This window comes from Carlito syrichta, unplaced genomic scaffold (genome assembly GCF_000164805.1).
Source record: "Carlito syrichta isolate Samal-C Ts95f unplaced genomic scaffold, Tarsius_syrichta-2.0.1 Scaffold302457, whole genome shotgun sequence".
Lineage (NCBI taxonomy): Eukaryota > Metazoa > Chordata > Mammalia > Primates > Tarsiidae > Carlito > Carlito syrichta.
In genome coordinates this window covers 158,672-179,939 of record NW_007246553.1, presented here as the reverse complement: position 1 = coordinate 179,939, position 21,268 = coordinate 158,672, and the positions used below count along the sequence as shown (strand labels likewise).

Sequence of the window (21,268 nt, the reverse complement as noted above, 5' to 3'; positions counted from 1 at the left end):
GGGCAGGAGGACGGGTGGGTGACCCCGCGGTCTGGGGCGGGGTTGGGGGGGGCGGCTGAGGACAGAGGAAGAGCCCTCCACGCAGCCCCCGCCGCCAGGGCCGAATCCCGGGCGACCCCTGCGGGCGGGGGTTGTTGCCCCCGCTCTAGGCTCGTCTTCCCTCCTCTTCCCCCCTCCCCCCGCGTTGCCCCGGGCAACAGCGCCTACCGCCGGCGGCGCGAAACGCACCTACCTAGAACCTGACAAGCAGGAGCCCCTCAGATTCGGGAGCCAGTCACCACCCCGCGTCACGGGGGCTGCCACAGCCAATAGACGCTGCTGTCACGAACCTCTGCGGCCAATCCCGCTGCACTCCGGTCTCAGGGCACCCTCGAGGCCTCACCCAATAGTCAAGGACGGAAGGCGGGCGCTGCCGGCCGGCCCCCAACCCCCTCCTCCCCTACCTCCCAGGGGGCGGGGCGCGGCCGATTGGCCGGGACCCCGCAGCGGGCGGGGCGCGGACTTGACGCCGGGTGGGCGCGCGCGTCGTGGGGCCGCGGGCGCGAGGAGCAGGCGGCGTGGAGCCGTGGCCGCCGCCCTGGGAGCCCGCCCCGCAGCCGGGGTGGGGTCCCGAGGTCCGCGCGGTCCGCGCCGCTCTCCCCGCCCCGGTAACCTGCTTCTGCCTCGCCGGTGTCCCAGGCTGCCAGGGCTTGAGGGGGCCGGAGGCGGACGGCAGCGTCACAGGAAACTTTGGGAGGCTCGCCTGGCCGCGGCCGGGAAGTGGCCGGCCCGGGGGTGATAAGCTGGGGCCGCCTGGAGGAGACTCCTCGGCGGGTCGACAGCCGGAAGGGAATTCGCATAGTGGGGGCGGAGGCGTGATTAAAATGTTAAGTGTGCCCGCCGGCTGCTGAGCGTTCCCCGGAGCCGCGATCCCCGGGACGCGACGCTGCTTATGTGCCGCGGGCCTCCCACCCCTGAAGACTCACTTTTCACCCTCAGAATCACTCGCTTCTTTCCTGCATGCCCCCACATTTTACTTGCATTTGCTGCTACGTTTATTGCTTTAGAATGGTCTTCGGCTCCTGCAGGGTACTCTGAATCCCTTAAGGGCAGGAACTACGTCTTTTTTCTGCCCTGTATTCCCGTTGCAGAGACTGCCTAAAAGATGCTGGGATTGTGGTGGATGCTGTCAAAAAGCGTGCAGCAGGTCCTAGGAGTGCTCCGCTCTAGTAGTAAGGCCTTACCTCGTCGAGAGTCTAGACTGCGTGGAGAACCCAAACTGGTTTGCTCTTCCAGTGAGGGCTGATTCTGAATGTCCTTCACCAAAAGAAATTGGTGAAAAATGCGTAATGTGAACTAAAAGATCACTAGGTGATGTGTAGCCGTATGGTAGGTATCATTCGTCACTGTTCGAGGGCGTGGCCCTCCCATGTTCCTGTAACAGTCTTTTTAAGGTTTTGTATCTTCTAGGTTGGTTGAACCACATTCTTTGCCTGAAGCAAATCTAACATCAACCCCATATTCGCCCTCCCCCTCCGAAACTTTTGAGTTTTGTGGGAGCCAAAGAGAAATGGATTTTTTTTTTTCTAAGCAGGGTTATTTATTTGACTGTAGTGAAGAGCAAACATACTTCTATACACGTAGAAAAATATAAATCTGAAGTTGCACTTTGCTTGTCTGCTGTGTCAAAGCCAAAGAAACAAAAACAAATTGAAATTAAACATAAGAAGCTTAATTCTCCCTGTTAAAATGGGGCATGAGGTTCACCTTCCCTTCTTTTTCTCAGATCATCTGCCTTAGAAAACTACATTCTTAATTGTTAAGTACTTTCTCGTCTCTTTGAAATGCATATAAATCCGTCTGAAGACCATATGGGTCTTTTGTCAGCTTTGGGATCCAAGAATGTCTTTGTCTAGAACCTGAGGGCCTTTTTTTTTTTTTTTGAAATCCTGCAAATACCAAGAGATAAAGCATCCCTCCCTATCTCCCAGCTCCTGTGAGAGAGTAGGATTCTAAGTCCTATGGCCAACATGCTGTAAATTGCAAACATGTCTTAACGATATGAAATTTGCTTTTCCTCTGGCTAAAGTCAGTTAGTTAAGATGGTAATCCCACATCCTAAATAAAAATGAATTATATGTGGCGAATGGTACTGTCAAGTCCTCTTACTAGAGGACTAGCTACTGTCTTGAAAACATGTATGTAATGGGTTGTATCTTCTTGGCTATATAAAAGATTTCTTTCTGTCTTCACAATCTGCCCTGTGATGCACATCACGTTTTAGTTTAATGCTTATTCAATAATAAGTGTTTACTTTCTCTACTTTAACCTTTGTGGAGAGGATTTCTGGGTTGAGAGATTTTGTTTTCAATTATATTTCCCCAACAATGCCTTTGCCCAGAATATTGAGATGACAAAGTTAAGAAAGTAATTAATTCTTAGTTTGTAATTTGTTCTCTGAAATGATCTCACATTTGGTGATACTTTATCACTGAACTACAAATAAATCTTAATGAAATCAGAAATGATAATGTTATGTATTTTTCAGTGACTGTTAAATGTGCAAACAGCCTCTGTGAGTAAATCTCTTAAAACAGAAGTTAATTTCTGTGAACTTTAAATATTATATATATGTCATGTCAGTAAGAATGCAGTGAATGCATTTATGCATTAAATCATTAGGTGAAGCCAAATACTACTTTGGAGAGTGCTTCATCACCAGATATCTTTCCCAAGAAACTTGGGATTTCTCTACCTTTACATGAAGGGAATCTAAATCTAGAAAGATGTGGTTGATGAATTAGTTATTACAGATTTGCAGAAAGTAGCTTTAAATAAAGGTATGGTGAAAATAGAACTGGTGGAAATACAACGGGTGTGTATATTTTTAAGGAACCCAAATCTCTGAAAACAGCATTCTTACCTTTCTACAACAATTACTCTCACCTCTTCGTTTAAGAACCTTAAAAACTGCCTACCATATGCCAGGTTTTGTGCTAGGAAATGTAATTTTGAATGAATGCACTCGAAGTATATGAATATGGCAAAAATTTATGCTGTGTTTTTGAAACTGGAAAATAAAAGCAATTATAGCAAATCCAGTTTTAAAGTTTTTCTTCTGTTATCATCATCACTTTGCATTGCAACACACTTAACAAACACTTTGTCTCACCTGATTTCAAAAATACTATGCAACTTTTTTATGTCTTGTAAAATGTAGGGAGAATTTTGAAGAATGAAGAAAAATAGTTTCCTGTCTAGATGATCCATGGGCTTCATAAAAAGACTAACCACCCCCACACGGCCTGGAGGAATGTATATCTCAGTTGGGGTTGTTAGCATAGAATTTAATAGATCTGTCTTCTATCATTAAAGCTTAGATCTATACCAGCTACTGCCATGACTTTTGATATGACACACAGTACTACCTAGCTATAGGCAAGTAAATCCTTAGTATATTGTCCATGTTCCCAAAATACCAAATTTTGTCTTCTAATAGTATTACTTGCCCAGACAAATGAATACAACAATTCGGAGATCACACCTAGGCAATTATAAAAAGTAATTGAATAAGCTGTTTACTTTGATTAGCACCATCCACTGATCACCTCATCTCTCCCCCTCCCTTATTTTCTTGCTTAAAAGTTTCTCACAGGCTTTCAGAGAAAACCTATATAAAATTAATATTGGACCACAGCGTGAAAGCTGTTGAAGAGATCCAAGCCTTGAAAAACTACAGCTGTGGTTAGAATTTAGCAACTCTGTTGTTTCTAGGTTTGCTTTCGCTCCAATAGAGGGCAATTGATTATCTTCGTGTCCTGACCCCTGGGGAGAGGGAAAACTGCCCTGCAAATCTGATACACATATCATCCCTTAAAGAATGGGTCTAAGACAGCATAGATACAAATGTTGAGGCTGAAGAACAAAAGTGACTCCAATCTCCAGGGATCCCACCTTCCAGAAACCTTCCTCTGTGATGACTCACTGCCTAGGGGCTAGTAGTTGATGGTTACAGGACTTGCTTTGTAAGTAGCATCTATCATAAAATCTAAGAATGGTATTTGAGATATTTTTCAGACTTTGTACTTTGATGAATCTGAGGCCCCACCTGGGTCCAGAACACATTCTAGAAAGCTGGCTCCATTAGTCCTATGATGACCCCTCTGCCAGAAATTGGCTCTGCAACATGAAGGTAGTTTTGACACCCCCATTACATTATCAACCAACCAGCAGTCCCTAGCCCCCTGCACATCAAATTCCCTTTAAAAACTCCCCACCCTCCAAATTCTTGGGGGAAAAGATTTGAGAATGATCTCCCATCATCCTCAGCTGCTTTGCAATATTAAACTCTCTACTGTAATGGCTGCTTTGGTCTTGGTTTTTCTGGACAGCAAGCACAAGAAGCAGGTCGGCTGTAACAGAGGAATCGGGGTTATGTGCCATCTTAGTTCTGTAGTCCCCATACTTAGCCATCTCTTTTTCTTCATCTGTGTCTCTTTTCTACCTTTCTGCCAACATCTTTGATTCGTGAATCTCTGCCCTTTTAATCCACAATTCATACCTAACCACTTGTACATACCACTCCTAAGATAGAGATGGTGATGAGGTATGCAGTATGGAAATCTGTCCTTACTCTGTGCATGCCACAGTGTGTTTTCAGTGGATATGAATTTCTTTGATTTTGAAATTTATTCTTTTGAATGAATACTGTTACTAGAGGTCATATTTCTGTGAAATTGTCTTTAGGATTGTTTTTTTGACTTTCCAGATTTCACATTTTCAGCCAGGCATGTGACTTATGCCTGTAATTTCAGCTCTTTGGGAGGCTGAAGTGGGAGAATTGCTTGAGTCCAGGAGTTCAAGACTAGCAACATAGTGAGACCCCGTGGTACAGTGGCATGTGTCTGTAGTCCCAGCTATTCAGGAGGCTGAGCAGAAGGATTGCCTGAACCCAGGAGGTCAAGGTTGCAGTGAGCTATGATCAGCCTGGGCAACAGAGAGAGACCCCAACTTAAAAAAACAAAAACAAAATTCAGATGTTCAGCATGGTTATGTGACTTCCTTTATTTTTCAAATTCATATAGGGAAAATAGGGAGAGGGTCAAGAGGAGGGAAGAAAATAAGGTGAAGCAGAGTTGGAGGAAAAAAAACTTCTACTATGCCTTCAAACTAGATGTAAAGTCCTTTAATACCATCTCACAACCATTCCTCCTAGCCAGAAGTTGGCTGTCCTGGCACTCTAATATTTGTTCTCTTGCTACCCTGACCTGCTCTCCACTGAGAAATACTATCACCAGCATTCCTATTCAAGTATGCACTCTCCAAAATGCCCCTGGACCACTCAAGTCCTGTCCCTTTTAAGCCATTCTTTTATCAGAATTAACCTGTCCTTTTCCTCATTTCCCTGTCCTTGGTTCACTGTGCCTTCAAAGGTAACTATAAAATATGTACCAATAGTAGGGTGTGGGGATAATTATTTCTTCTTTTCTTTTTTTTTTGAGTCAGGGTCTCACTCTGATACCCAGACTGGAGTGCAGTGCCACTCTCAGAGCTCACCACAGCCTGAATCTCCTAGACTCAGGCAATCCTTCTGCCTCAGCCTTCTGAGTAGCTGGGACCACAGACACATACCACCACACTTGACTAATTTTTTTTTTTGTAGAGACAAAGTCTTACTATGTTTCCCAGGCTGGTCTCTAACTAGGCTCAAGCAATCCTCCCACTTCTGCCTCCGAAAGTGCTAGGATTACAGGCATGACCTACAGTACCCCGCCCTGCAATCATGATTTCTATGTGTAGTGTTATCAGAATCACCTTAGGACCTTTTCAAAAATACATCCCAGATTCACACACACACACACACCCCCGCCCCGACCAAAGATTCTGACTTGGATGGTCTGAGAAGAGTTGAGAAAAATCTACATGTTTGGAATGAGACTAGTGAATCTGGTCAACATGGTGAATTGAATGAACTCAGATACTTAGTCTCTACTCTCTCCTTGACACAAAATAAATACAGAACAAAGTCACCAGGAATCTAAAACCCAAGGATCTTTGAGGTTATGGGTGAGAAATGAGTCTGTAAACAACAGAATTTGATTGAAAGTCTGTATAAGGAAGGAGAAAGGAAACTAGATAACACACTGCCCTATTTCAGTCCAGAGACAATGAGATTTGCTCCCTGGTGTGGCTGCGCTAGAGACGCTCTGATCTTGAAGACATCAAGACAGCTGAGTACTCTATAAGGGTGAGGTGCCCTACTGTACTTTGGGGTGAAGGGAAAAAGTAAATGCATGTAGAACTATGTGACTTCTTCCCTCTCATCTGCCATAATGACTATTTTCAGGTTCACATCCCTTAGAGAGGATATTGGAGAATTTCTTTCTAGGGAAATTGACTCAACCAAGGAAAAATACCTTCATAGCTATTGAAGGATCTTCCAAAACAGCCAGATCCCCTGCTGAATCACATCCAAAATAAGGTCTGCCAGTCCACAAGTTCAAGCCATGCAAGTAGCTTCTCTCACTCTTTTTTTTTTTTTTTTTTTTTTTGAGTTGGAGTCTCACTCTGTCACCCAAACTGGAGGGCAGTGGCCACTCCCGGCCACCGCAGCCTCGACCTGCTGGGCTCTGGCGATCCTTCCGCCTCAGCCTTCCCAGTAGCCGGAATTACAGGCACGCGCTACCACGCCCGGCTGATTTTGTGATTTATTGTAGAGATGAGGTCTCGCTGCCCAGGCGGGTCTCAAACCCGCGGGCTCAGGCAATCCACTCACCTCAGCCTCCCAAAGGCACGGGATTACAGGCTGAGCCGCCAAACTTCTGGGGATCATCACACTTTTGAGGATACCTACAGTCATGAAAATCAGATACCAAAACTAAAATGAAAAAAGGCTGCATCCATGAATGAAAACAGGATACGATTTTTCTAAAGAAATATTCAGAGGGAAAAATGAGCTTTGAAAAGTAAAAAATAAATTTTAAAATTCAATAACAATTGACAAAATGAAGTTGAGAAGTCTCAAAAGAAGAACAAAAGGACAAATAGTTGAAAACTATGAGAAAATGAAAATTAATCCAGGAGATCAAACATGTAACCTCTACAAAGAAAAAAGAGGATGAATAGGGAGGGATGGAATCATCAAAGAAAGACATTGTTTTCAGTACTGAAATGACCTAAGTTTCCAGATTGAAAAGAAACTAATGAGTGCCTAGCAAAATGAAAGAAAAAGATTCACGCTAAGGCATTTAATCCTAAAATGTTAGAACAGCTGAGATTTTTTTTCCATTCTCTAAGAGCTTCAGATAAAGTAACAGATGCAGGCAAAAGATCAGACATGATAATAGAGAAAGGCATCGAGCTTCTTAACAGAGATACTGAAAACTAGAATAAAATGAAGCAATATCCTTAAATTCAAGGAAGATTATTTACAATCTAGAAAGCCATCTAATCAATCAAGCCTAAGGATAGAATAAAAGTATCTTCAGATATTCAAGATTTCAAAAAGTTTTCTTCCTATGGAACCTTTTCTCAGGAAGGTACTTAAGGTGTTTTTCACCAAAAAGAGGAATTAAGAGAGATGAAGATATGGAATCCACACTGGAGAAAGGAAAGAGAAATATCCAGGATAACAGTGAAGGAAATTTCCGGAATAACAACTGTGTGACGGGCCTAAAAGGGAGTCAATACAGATAAGCTAAGAATGGAAATCTACAGAACCGATGTCTCAAAAAAAAAAAAAAAAAAAGTAGGCCAATAGATTTCCTGATGTGTTTCACCACATGGAGAGATGTATTAGAGTTATGACAGAATTTGGAGATGCCTTTAAGTGTAAGTATATAAGAGATAAATGGAAAATGAAGCAGTTGTTAACAACAGGGGGAAATTTTTATTTTAAAAAAACTTTATATTTAAAAAAATGTAATCATAGTATACCATGTGACTCAGACTTTAAAAATATTTAAATCATCCTAATCTAAGCACTGAATATCGGTTAAACCCCAAATTATAATATTGTGGAAACTCTGAGTAAAGGGAATAAGAAGGAGCTAAAGGAAATCAGATAATTTCGAATATTAAAAAAATCAAGAAAGGATATTATGAGTATGTTTCATGGTGGAAAAGGCAAATACCAGTGTTTAGAGTAATGTCCAACTATCAGATAGTGACAGGAACTGAAGAGTAACAGTGGTTAGAGCTGGGGGCTGCTCTTTTTTATTATAAAACTTGGGGTGTCATTTCACTTGTATTGCTTTGATAAAAATAGAATTTTTAAAAAATCTCTAGATGAGTCTGTTGCACAGCCTTTGAAAACTACTGAGATTTTAAAAATCACTGCAGATAGAATAAATGTTAAAAAGGGTATGCTAGTTATAATAATGCTCTATCTTTGCTTTGTAACTTGGATGGTTATTCACTCAGCGAGTATTTGTTGAGTACCTATTATGTGCCAAATACTGTCAGAGGCTCTGAGGATACAGCAAGGAACTGCAGGGAGAGGGTTCTTCCTTGAAGTCCAGTGGGAAATACAGGCAATAAGCAAGAAAATGAATTGATAACCCCCAGATTGTGAAAAATGTTAGGAAGAAAGTGAATACTGTAAGAGACTGGAAAGAAGCAAACAACTAACTTTCAGGTCTTAGAATCACAGTTATATACCATAAACTTAAGCAAATATTTTAACTTTTCTGTGCCTCCATTTTTCATCTATTAATTGCAGATAATAATTCTAACCTCACAGGTTCTTATAAGGATTGATTAAGATGGAACAAATGAAAGAATTTTCTGTTTATAAATTCCTTTTCAGATGTAAGGTATTAAGGTATTTTAACCTTCGGGGAGCCCTTATCAACTTTTTTTTTTTTTCTGAGTCAGGGTCTCAATCTGCTGCCCAGACTGGAGTGCGGTGGCATGATCACAGCTCACTGCAGCCTTGACCTCCTGGGTTCTGGTGATCCTCTTGTTTCAGCCCCCTCAAGTAGCTGGGACTACAAGCATGCACCACCATGCCTGGCTAATATTTTTTATTTTTTGTAGAGACTAGCTCTTACTGTGTTGCCCAAGCTGATCTTGAACTCCTGGGCTCAACCAATTCTTCCACCTCAGCCTCTCAAAGTGCTAGGATGACAGGCATGAGTCACATTGACGCTGGCTCCTTATCACCTCTTAGTTGGTTTTCCTACTTGCTTCCCCAAGGTTCTATGGTGTACATTGTCAACAGTCAAATCACCTAACCATCATTTTCATTTTGACATTCCTATATTCAAATGCTTTGACTTAGCAGTATATCTAGTTTCCTTTTTTTTTTTTTTTTTAAGTTGGAGTCTCACTCTGTCACCCAGACTAGAGTACAGTGGCCACTCCCGGCCACTACAGCCTCCGGCAATCCTTCCGCCTCAGCCTTCCAAGTAGCTGGAACTACAGGCGCGCGCTACCACGCCCAGCTAATTTTTTGATTTATTGTAGGGATGAGGTCTCGCCGAGTTGCCCAGGCAGGTCTCGAACCCATGGGCTCAGGCAATCCACTCACCTCAGCCTCCCGAAGCGCGGGATTACAGGCTGAACCACCGAGCCTGGCTCTAGTTTCTTAACTTTGGCTTCAGGGACCTTTACAAATCTACAAGCAATTTAACTATCCAGACTTATCTCCTACCACATAGTTACCTTTCCCTGTTCCTCTCCAGAAATAGAATACACTATACCTCCACATTTAGTTTATTTTCTAATTTATATACAGTAAAATTCATTCTTTCTGGTGTACAGTGTAGATTTGTAAAGGTCCCTGAAGCCAAAGTTAAGAAACTAGATATACTTCTGAGTTTTGACCAATGCATAGCTATCTATCACCACTATCAAGATGCAGGACAGTTCAAATCCCCGCCACTCCCACAAAATTCCTTCATACTAACCCTTTCTAGTCAACATTATCCTCACACAACCTCTGCAAGTATTGATCTGTTCTTCATCACTATAGTTTTGGTTTTTCAAAATGTCACATAAGTAGAATGTAGTCTGGAGTCTTTCTCCTCCCATAATATGTATTTGAGATTTGTCTATGTTGTCACACATGTTAGTAGTTTCTTCTATATTATCAAAGTGTAGTGTTTTATTGTTTATCTATTTTCCAGTTGAAGAACATCTGGGTTTTTTCCAGATTTTGACAATTATGAGTTAAGTTGCTATAAACATTCACACACAGGTTTTATTATGTGAACATAAATTTTCACTTCACTTGGGCAAATACCTAAAAGTGAAATTGCTGGACACTGTGGTAAGTGAATATTTAATTTTATAAAACATTGCTCAACTTTTCTAAAGTGGTTTCACCATTTTACGTTTCCACCTGTGTTTGATAGTTTCAGATGTTTCTCAGTATCACCAGCCCCTGGTGTTATTGGGGAGGGTCCCAGAGTTTGTTTTGCTCTTCTGATAGGCATGTAGTGGTACTTTGTTGTTTTAATTTACATTTCCTTAATGACTAATAATATTAAGCATCTTTTTGTGTGCTTACTTGCCATCCATGTACAGTCATCCTTTTGTATACAAGAAGAATTGGTTCCAGGCCCCTCACGTATATCAAAATCTATGCATACTCAATTCCCACAGTTGGCTCGGCAAGACTTGTATGTACATAATAGACTTTCCATGTACTCCAGTTTCACATTCTGTTAATACTTTATTTTCAATTCATAGTTGATTGAAAAAAAATCTGGGTGTAAGTGGACCCGTCCAGTTCAAATCATGTTGTTCAAGAGTTATATATTCCTTGTCATATATTCTTTGGTGAAGTTTCTTTTCAAAGCTTTTTCTCATTTTTTAAATTATTTTTTTCCATTTTAAAAATTAGGTTGTCATTTTGAAAAGAACAAAACTGAAGAACTCATGCAACCTAATTTCAAGATTTATTATAAAGCTATGGTAATCAAGGGAGTAAGGTATTGGTATAAACATAAGCAACCATTTCAATGGAACAGAATAAAAAAGCCCAGACAAGTACCCATGCAACAAATTATTGGCAAAGGTGCAAAGATAATTCAACGGGAAAGGATTCTCTTTTCAACAAATAGTGCTAGAACAACTGGACATTGACATGTAGAATCATGACCTCTTCTCACTTCATGCAAAAATTAACTTAAAATTGATCGCAGACTTAAATGCAAAATGTAAAATGAGAAAACTTTTAGAAGAAAACATAGGAGAAAATCTTTGTGACCTTCAGTTACAAAAAGAGTTCTTAGATACAACATCAAAAAACACAATACACCTGTAATCCCAGCACTTTGGGAGGCAGGATTGCCCGAGCCCACAGGTTTGAAACCAGCCTGGGCAACATGGTGAGACCTCTTCTCTACCATAAATCAAAAATTAGCCAGGCATAGTGGCGCAAACCTGTAGTTCCAGCTACTTGGAAGGCCGACACAGAAGGATCACCTGAGCCCAGCAGGTAGGGGCTGCAGTGGCCGTGAGTGTGCCACTGCATTCCAACCTGGGTAACAGAGTGAGATTCTGACTCAAAAACAACAACAAAACAAAATACATAAAACAATTGGTGAATTGACTTGATCAAAATTTAAAAATTTTGCTCTGTGAAGATACTGGCAGGAGAATGAAAAGACAACCCACAGAAAATATTTGCAAATTTTTTTATCTTTTTAAATTATTATTTTATTATAAAGATGGGTACAATTCAGGGTTAGGTATACAAACATTGATTATGCAGGTACCCTTGTATATTTGCAAATTATTATTACTTTTCTATAGAAAACTATTATCTAATTAAAATTCCCAATATTCTAATCCCTTTTATAAATAAAAACCTGTGTGAATTTGCCAGATACTTGATATGAATTAAGTAGGCTGCAGTGTGTTACCCATGGAAGGAAGTGAAATGAAATGAAACTTTACTGACCAAAACAAATAATAAGTACCATGGATGGCATCATCTTACAGATCCCAATTGCTCACATTATGGCTTAGCCCTGGGGAGGTCATAGCCTTCAGGACAAGACTGGAAAAATATACTGTATAACTGTATATAATGTCTTGTGTGGATCTGTGAATATATATTTTTCTAAGTATAGAGTTTTAGAAAACTAAAAAACATTTGAAAAAATTCTAAATCATGTATTTCATTTTGTTGACATAGCAATTATTCTATTGTTTCATCGTATGCCAAATCTACTGTTATATTATTATTTTCTCTTAAAATCAGAAGCCTTTGTCTGTTGCAGAGACCATTTGATCTGACCTAATTTTTCAAAAAAGCCTAGATTTGTTAAATTTAAATGCTGCCCCTTTTGCTAGACCTCAATTGGTGCTAAGGATCAACTGAGGAGTCCTTAATAAATTAATATCCTGGGCAGTGGTATTCCAGGAATCTAGGAAAATATGTAACATTGAATGTTTCCCCAAAAGATTTTCAGACAATAGGTGTATCATGTACAGAGCTTCCCAGTTCATACACATTAAAGGAAAGATGGGCCCTCAGAGAGGTTAACAGGTACAACTCGGGCACGGATGCAATGCAGTAGCACAGGGCCCCACACCCCAAAAGGCCTTTTGCTTGGTTTAATATAATTCGGTTGCTATCTTGAAATTCTTAATAATTTTATTTTTGAACTTATGAATTGAAGGTTAACTCTGGTAAGACAATGCAGTATACATGTAAGCAGAGGAGATATACACAACATACATTTCAACTGTCACTTGCCACTCTATTCTCTCTCAATAGTGTTGTCCTTGTTAGTGTTCCCAATGCTCCCTGAGGATAGCATTCTGTGTGCCCATAATGCATGAGAACTCAACAGAACTCAAGTGAGTACAAAGTCAAGGTTTTACATCTATGACTGTAAACAGTGGACAACTCTGAGAGGCCATGCTTTGCCTTCACCCCGGAATTTGAGAGAAGACAGAAGGCAATGGCATTCTAGGAACCCTATCGTATTCTTTCTTACTCATGTCACTTCCTGTATTAGCCATCTATTTATACATCAAATGACATTAGAGGAAAGAGAAAGATAGGGCCCCACAGTTATTTTAAGTTTTAGTTTCTACTTACTCATCTCTAAGAAAAGTTAGAAAGGGTGGATAAATATGCGTATATAAGGAAGTAAAATTTTCAAAGTTGAGTAAGTTTTGTGCAGTTTCCACTATTCCGGGAAAAATGAAAAACACACTCATATACAATTTAAAAATACGAATTCTATAATTTTGGTGATTTCATACACAAGTTAGATATTCTTATATTTACATTTAAGGCTGTCATACACAATAGAAATATAAAGAGTAAAAATTCATGCTAATAGTTTACATTTTTAAATTTTCTTTACTTAAGACAATGTTAAGTAGCAAATTTACAATGCCATAACAAGTTGCAAGAGAGAGAAATTGTAAAATAAAAGAAAAAACTTTATATTTTAGCATTTTTAACAGCACTTTTTCTGCTTTTTGGACAAAGTGAAGTTCTCATGTTACATTGATGGGCATCGAATAGAAGCTATCAACACAGCCATTCATTTGCCTGAGCCAATCTGTTTTTGCTGACTGTAGCTTATAACTATAATTTGTAATTTGGATTGATACAAAAGTTCAATAGAAGACAGAAGCAAAATATGTATCTCAGATGTTTGTCTGATTACACGTCCAATTCTAAGTTAAAAAGAAATAAATTGAAATTATAATTTTGTATTATCTACTTTATCTTAGTCACTCTGTAGGATGTTGTGAATATCATAAGAAACTAAATAAAGGGTTATTTTTCCTTCATTTTATTTACAAGGGCATTTTCAAGAAAAACAATTTATTTGTTCTTACTTGAAACTCACAGTCTACCTTGCAACATTGTGATTGTCAGTGAGAAGAAATGGAATGAATAATACAAAATGAAGATTCTTAAACTCTTTATAGTAAAACAATTAATTCATTAAAAAGTATTAATTTGGAAGACTTTCTCCAAATAAGAAAGACAGAAATTATGTTTTGCCTGTCTTCCCTTCCCCCATTATAATTTCATTTTTCTCTAGGAATTATGTTTCATTTACACAAGAAGGAGTCGCTTTCTAATTGGATTTAATGGGGTTTTCATTTTTAAATAAATGCTTTGAAATCTATATTGCATTGTATATGTATCCATTTACCTTAATATTCAATGTCTAACATGTATCAGGAGTAAGCCTTCCATTTCAAGGGGGAGTGATAATAAGGAATTAAGTAAATAAGACCATTTCAGATAGTGCTAAATTCCAGGTAGCAAATAAAGTGATAAAGTATATTGCAAAGTGCAGGGAAGGCCCTTGCTAGCATTAGATGAGGAGTCTGAGAAGGCTTTCCTTGGGAAGGTGACACTTGAAATGAGACTTGAAGGTAAAGACAGAGTTGATCTGGAGCAGAATGTTCTAGACAGCAGTTACAGATTACAGTCCATGTAATACCCTGAGAGGGGAATGACTTGGGAGTGTTCCAGGCACAGAAAGAAGATCAGTGGGACTGGAACTAATGAACTGAGGGGAAAGGAGGCTGGCAGATAAACTAGCAACTGAGCAGGGCCTTATGGGTAAGAGTAGGACTGCATTGTATCCAACAGCAATGAGACAGAGAGTTCTAACCAGGTGAATAACATGAGCAATTTTACTTTTTGAAAAAAGACCATTTATGCTGCTGCATTGAGAACAAATTGTAAGAGAGCAAGAGGGGAAAAAATCACCGAAGCTACTGAAGTGGTCTAAGAAGAGGTAATAGTGATAACTGTCACAGTAACAATGGGATGGTGAGGAAAGGAATGTGGGATACATTAGGAAGTGTCTTCATAATGACCTGGTTATTGTAAAATGATAGAATCTATTATAAATGAAGACAATTTGTTTTTGTCTTTGATTTGTTTTGTTTTGTTTGAGTTGGAGTCTCACTCCATCGCCTCGGCCGGAGTGCAGTGGCACGTTCCAGGCCACCCCAGCGTCAACCTGCTGAACTCTGGCGATTTTTCTGCCTCAGCCTTCCAAGTGAACTACAGGCGCACACCACCACACCCAGTTAATTGTTTTATTTATTGTGGAGATAAGGTCTCACCATGTTGCCCAGGCTGGTCTCTCAGGCAGTCCTTTCGCCTTAGTCCCCCAAAGTGATAAATGAATACAGTCTTAACAAAAAACAATTATAGATGTGATTCAACTCAATCCAACAATGACCGATCACATCATGCATCCCAGGTTTTCTACTATTCGAATTATAATTCACACAGTATTCTGGCCTTCCAGAAGCACAGTATTATATTTGCGAAAATATCTGTAGTAATAAAACCATCTCCAACAATGGAAATTTTAAAAATTTATCAAAAAATAATGACTATTTAAAAATTAAGGCTGGGTGCAGTGGCTCACTCCTATAACCCCAGCACTTTGGGAGGTCAAAGTGAGAGGATTGTCTGAACCCTCTGGTTCGAAAGCAGACTGGGCAACTTAGTGAGAACTCATCTCTACAATAAATAAAAAATTACAGGGCGCACGCCTGTAGTTCTGGCTACTTGGAAGGCTGAGACAGAAGGATCGCCAGAGCCTAGCAATTCGGCACTGGGGTGGCCATGAGTATGCCACTGCACTCCAGTGTGGGCAATGGAGTGAGACTCCAACTCGAATAAATAAATAAAGTATTGTGCTAGGCAGGGTTTAGTGGCTCACACCTGTAATCCCAGCATTTTAGGAGGACACAATTCATCCTATAACTCTTACTACCCTGGTTGCTGAAGTAACTTTTTTGTCTTTTAACATTCATGGGAGAATATTAGTTTTCTTTGACAAAGCATGTTATATTTTTTTCTCTGAATGTATTTTTTTAATTGATGTATAGCATATTGCCACAAACGTAGTGGCTTAAAACAATACCCACTTTTTATCTCATAGTTTCTGTAGAGCAAAAGTTCAGACAAGGCATAACTGGGTCTTTTGAGTAGGTCTCACAAGGCTGCAATCAAGAGGTCCACTCAGTTTGTAATCTCTTGGGCTCAAGGTTTTCTTCCATGCTCATTTGGGTTGTTGACAAAATTCAGTCCCTTGCAGCTATAAAACTCATGGTGGCCTTCATCTTCTTCAAAGGAGAGTATTTCTACTATAGGAGAGTATTTCTCTAACTTGAAATCTTTGCCATACAAAATAATGCAACCTTGGGAGTGACATCCCATCATATTCACAAGTCCCACCCACATTCAAGAGACTATACCAGGTATGTCCATCAATGGGCAGACTCTTGGAAGCCATCGTGTGTGTGTGTGTGTGTGTGTGTGTGTGTGTGTGTGTGTGTGTGTGTGTGTGTGTTGAGAGAGGTCTTACCATGTTCAAGCTGGCCTCAAACTCCTGGGCTCAAGTGATGCTTCCACCTCAGGCTCCGGTGGAGCTAGGATTATAGGCACATGCCACAAGGTCCGACCTCTTAAGGATCATTTTAGAATTTTGCATATCACAATAAGATAATAAAAATAGTAATATAATTATAGTATTATACATAATAATGTATTATATATGTATATATGTATAATATTATATATTCCTAACATATAAATATAGTATTATACAAATTCCTAGCTGGGTATGATCACCCAGCTAGCAAGTAACTGAGCTAGGATTTAACCCATGCAGGTTGGCTCCAGACCCAGAACTTTGGCTCTTAACCATTTCCCCTAGAAAAGTGTGTCCCTTTGTATATAACCTTATTATATATTTTCCAAATTTCCATACAGTTTTGAGGCACATGGGCTTCCTGAAGTCCAACTATAAACCCTGTGATAGCCTACTAGAAATAGTGTATACATAATATTATACATATGTTAGGAATTTTCTGGTGACAAGTGTTAGAAACCCAACTCAAACCACTTTAGGCAAACAGGGCAAAGTATTGGAAAGATATCAGAGAGTTGAAAGAAGTATTAATTAACCACAGTGCTGGAAGCTGATATTAAGGGACACAGAAACAAACGAGGGCCTAAGCGGTAGTCAGTACTCAATTTCTCTCTTCCATTTATTTTATTATCCCTCATTTTTACTCTTTCTTATTCTCCCTATTACATCACACAAACACATTTAAAAACTCTGTAGAACAGTTTCTGCTATGTGGCACTGACTATATTCAAATTCCATAATCCATAGCTGCCACTATGGAAAGGAAGAAAATCTTGTCAATTCTGGTTTGAAAAATGCAAGAGAAGGACTCTGATTGGCTCTTCCTTTATGTATCAAATATCAAGACCAATCAAGTGTCAACAGGGTGACAGAATCAAGCAAGAACATGGCAGCCTTTGTTGGAATCACATAGTTGAAGTGTGACAAAGACATGTCTCAAAAGAAGGGATAGATGCTAATCACTACCACAGATTTGCCCTGCAAGCAACTAGAGAAGGACTGCTTATGGCTTACTAACAGAAGATGGATAGTGTGGGGAATTCTGCAGTATTTTTTATTTCAAAATTTTAGTACCCTTCTATAATTAATTGTTTTCTAAAAGATTGCTTATAAGGTATATTTTTGTAATCAACATATTAGATACACTAGAGGTCCTCACTATTTCTAGTAGGTTATCACAGGGTTTATAGTTGCACTTAAGGAAGTTCATGTGCCTCTAAACTGTATGGAAAATTGGAAAATATATAATAAGGGTATGTACAAAGAGACACTTTTCTAGGGGAAATGGTTAAGAGTCAAAGTTCTGGCTCTGGAGCCAGCCTGCATGGGTTAAATCCTAGCTCAGTCACTTGCTAGCTGGGTGATCATACTCAGGTTACATAACCCGGATACTTCAGTTTTCTTCATCTGTAAAATGAAGATGATAATAAAAAAACTTCAAAGAGTTGCCTTGAAAATAAGTACGCTAATATATGTAAAGAACTTAGAATGGTAAGAGTTCAATAAACATTAGCTACCATTATTTCAACAGCACTCTTTTAATTCCTAGAAGAATCCAATTGCCAAAAAAGTGAAAAATGACAAATTTAAAGAAATCCTTTTGTGAATCCTTTTAAAAATAAACTTTGACTAATCATATCCACATATATCGGTTTTCTGACTCTGTTCATATACTAGGCTTCAAACCATAATGCAGCAAAAATGACTGTGATACTATCTGTGATAGAACCTACCAGAAACTATAATGAGCAAGATTTGATTGATATGAAGAAGCCAACGCATTCTTTTACAGATACTTTTCCTTGCAGAATGAGCCTGAGATTTTGCTGCCTATTTAGTGATGGTAACCAATACTCAAACTTAGAAACATCTCTCTAGTATTCAGTCCATCATCAATGGTATAAATACACAAAAAGTTACATTTCCTATAGCAGTTATAGATTGCATTTAGTCACCTTTTACTTCATCTTCTCTTCCTCAACTGTGGGGGAGCTACTCAGAAGGTTCAAAAAGGGGCTGGGCTCGATGGCTCAGCCTGTAATCCCAGCACTTTCAGCGGCGGAGGCGAGTGAATTGCCTGAGCCGGCAGATTCAAGACCCACCAGGGCAATTTGGCAAGACCTTGTCTTTACACTAAATCAAAAATTAACCGGGCGGGGTAGCATGTGCCTATGGTTCTGGCTACTTGGAAGGCTGAGGCAGAGATATCACTGGAGCCCACCACGTCGAGGCTGCGGTGGCCAGGAGCGTGTCACAGCACTCCAGCCTGGGTGACAGAGTGAGACTCCAACTCAAAAAAAAAAGTCTAAAAAGGGGTATGGGTCGATACTTCACTTCCTTCTCCTGCGGCAAATGCCAGCTAAACTTTTGCTTTCATAGGTTTTTGCTAGAGAATGTTATCATATGCATCCTGTTAAAAATAGCTAATAGGTACTGAGCACTCAGTTTATGCTCCGATACGTACCAAATGCTTTTGCACACACTATCCCATTAAAGTCTTATGAAAATCCTGTGGGGTAGGTACTAATATTATCCCTAATTACAGATGTAAAAAAAACCAAAACTCTGAGGCAGAGAAAGGTTAAATCAATGATTCACAGTCTCACAGCTTTCTAGTATGGGTATTATTGTTTGAACTGAGGTGGTGGTCTAATTCAAGAGCCACATTACTTAATCATTGTCTGTGTTGCCTTGCCAATTAGGTCTGTTAATTCACAAGTAGAAGAGTGATTTTGAGAAGAAGGAAGGATTACCAGCATGCACTCAAAATGGTAAAATGGTAGGAGAGATCAGATCTTTTAAAATGAAAATAACGTAACTGATATAAAAATCTCTTTGTAGCTCTAAAGGTCAGACAAACCTAAGTCTGAGAACTTGTTCCACAACTTTCCAGCTATATGACCATGGGGAAATTACTTAACTAAGTTTTAATGATCTCGTTTGTAAAATGAGTAATAACAGTATCAACTGTAGAGGGTAGTTGTGAGGATTAAATGGCATAATGCATGTAAAGTGTTTATCATGGTGTCTGGCACTTAATAAATGCTCCATGAATGTTAGTTACTGTTATTATTTTCAGTATTTTATTCTTCTTAAGTGTCTCATCTTTTCTTTGTCTTTGTGGTCTAATTCTTCTTACAATGTTGAACTGCGGGGGGCTGGGTGAATTTTATTAACACAAGTTTTGGGCAACCAGATCTTCACTTTCTTCCAGCAATACTCTTTGCCAGTTACTATATCACTACTGATTTAGTGTCAGATTACAGATTTTCATCCACACATTTTAATTTAGAACCTCTCCTTTCATCTGGCTTTCAAGCATATTGTGTTAAAATTCCCAAATGATATCTTCAGAGTTTGCAGCAAAATCCTTATCATAGCTCTTAGAAAACTTAAAGTTGTTCTTAGGGGAACGATCATTGTTTTGCATTTTGTTACTGAATAGAAAATCTAGAAGAACAATATGAACTTTTAAATGAAATTATACGCCTGTAAGGGGAGTATAAATATAAAAAGGAGAGCACCTCATTATCACTCTTTCAAGCTGCTAGAGTGAAACTTGAGTCATTGCATATTCCAACATCAAAAACTCTCTTGGATATACTAAAGAACATCATGATGCACACAGCAATAAAATGAGGAAGTTATTAGAGGGAGCCACTAAGAATAAGAGATTGCCAAGGCAGATCTAATATGAATAATATAAGCTCGTTAATGAGTACTCTGAAATAGCTCTAAAATTTTCCAACTGAAACTGAATTCCTAGGGGTTCTTAACTAGTCAGGGGCATCAACTTTATTATTTTTTTCTGTTTAGTTAAATTATCCATACCTCTTTGCTGACCCATGAGAGAATTCCCTGCCTAAATCTATCTAAACACAAAGAAACAATTGATTTTGATATTGATATTTATGAGTACTGATGAAAATAGATGAAATTAGGCATCTTTTTAAACTGGGGAACCGACAGAAGGCTTTTGAATGAAGAATAAGCACATGAAGGAGTCGTGCTTCACCATCTTGCTATAATTCTCTAAATTGCCTTCATAAGGTAGAGACTTCTAATTGCAGAACATTTAAGAATTATTGCATGACACCTCAATAAACCTAGTCATTAAGGTTTCGTTTTTAGCTGATCGTAGCACATTTAGAAATACACACACCAGTTCATTTTCCCTTGCCATTTCCATGTACCTCAGACGGAGTAACTCGAGTTCCAAATGGGAGCGGCACTCATACCCAGGGTTTTCAACCCTAGGGACTGCTCATCCTTAATGTCAGTAGCTCTAAAGGTTTAACTTTTCCCCGCCCCCTCCCCCGTTCTTGGTAGCTGGGTAATGATAAATTTCTGAATTAATTACCTGAGTTGGCTACAGGGTAGGTAATAGAGCTAATAATGTCCGATCCTTTTTTAAGCCTGTTATGTCTGTATAGGTAAAAAGGAAGTCCCTGCTTCACCCTCTGTCCAAAGGTTAGGAAATTGCGGTTAGGGGCTCCTTTCCTAGATTTCCACCACATGCAGACGTCTAGCGCAAAGGTCAGAATCCAAACTAAGAAACACAAGAAATCAGTTGAAAATAAAGAGCAAGTAAGAAATAGTCGTGAGCAACCCCACCGTAGGAACTTTTCTGTCCTCTCAATGAATCCTTTCTCAAACCAAAAGAGAGAGAGAGAGAGAGAGAGAGAGAGAGAGAGAGAGAGAGAGAGAAAGAGCATTTATTTTCTTTTTGCCATGTAGCAAAGGAGAGTTGAATTTTTGGCAAAAATTGACCGAGTTGTTTTCTGAGATTCTTGGAAATGAGAGCTTCTCCAAGGGCAGCCAGGGCGTGCTACCCTCCTTCTTGCCTTCTCCCAGATCCTGCCAGAGCTCAAGGATTCACGCCGGGGCCGCGCCTCGCCGGGACC

The 21,268-nt window shown here is 39.6% G+C and overlaps 1 protein-coding gene across 1 annotated transcript in view; it reads right to left on the bottom strand.

Moving 5' to 3' along the window:
• The window catches only part of FER (FER tyrosine kinase), a 414,242-nt gene extending 412,842 nt beyond the window's left edge, over positions 1 to 1,400 (bottom strand). The window contains exon 1 of the mRNA XM_008056755.2: positions 1,224 to 1,400. The gene's annotated coding sequence lies outside the window, so the exon portion shown is untranslated. The remainder of the gene's footprint in view (positions 1 to 1,223) is intronic.
• Positions 1,401 to 21,268: the final 19,868 nt, after the last annotated feature.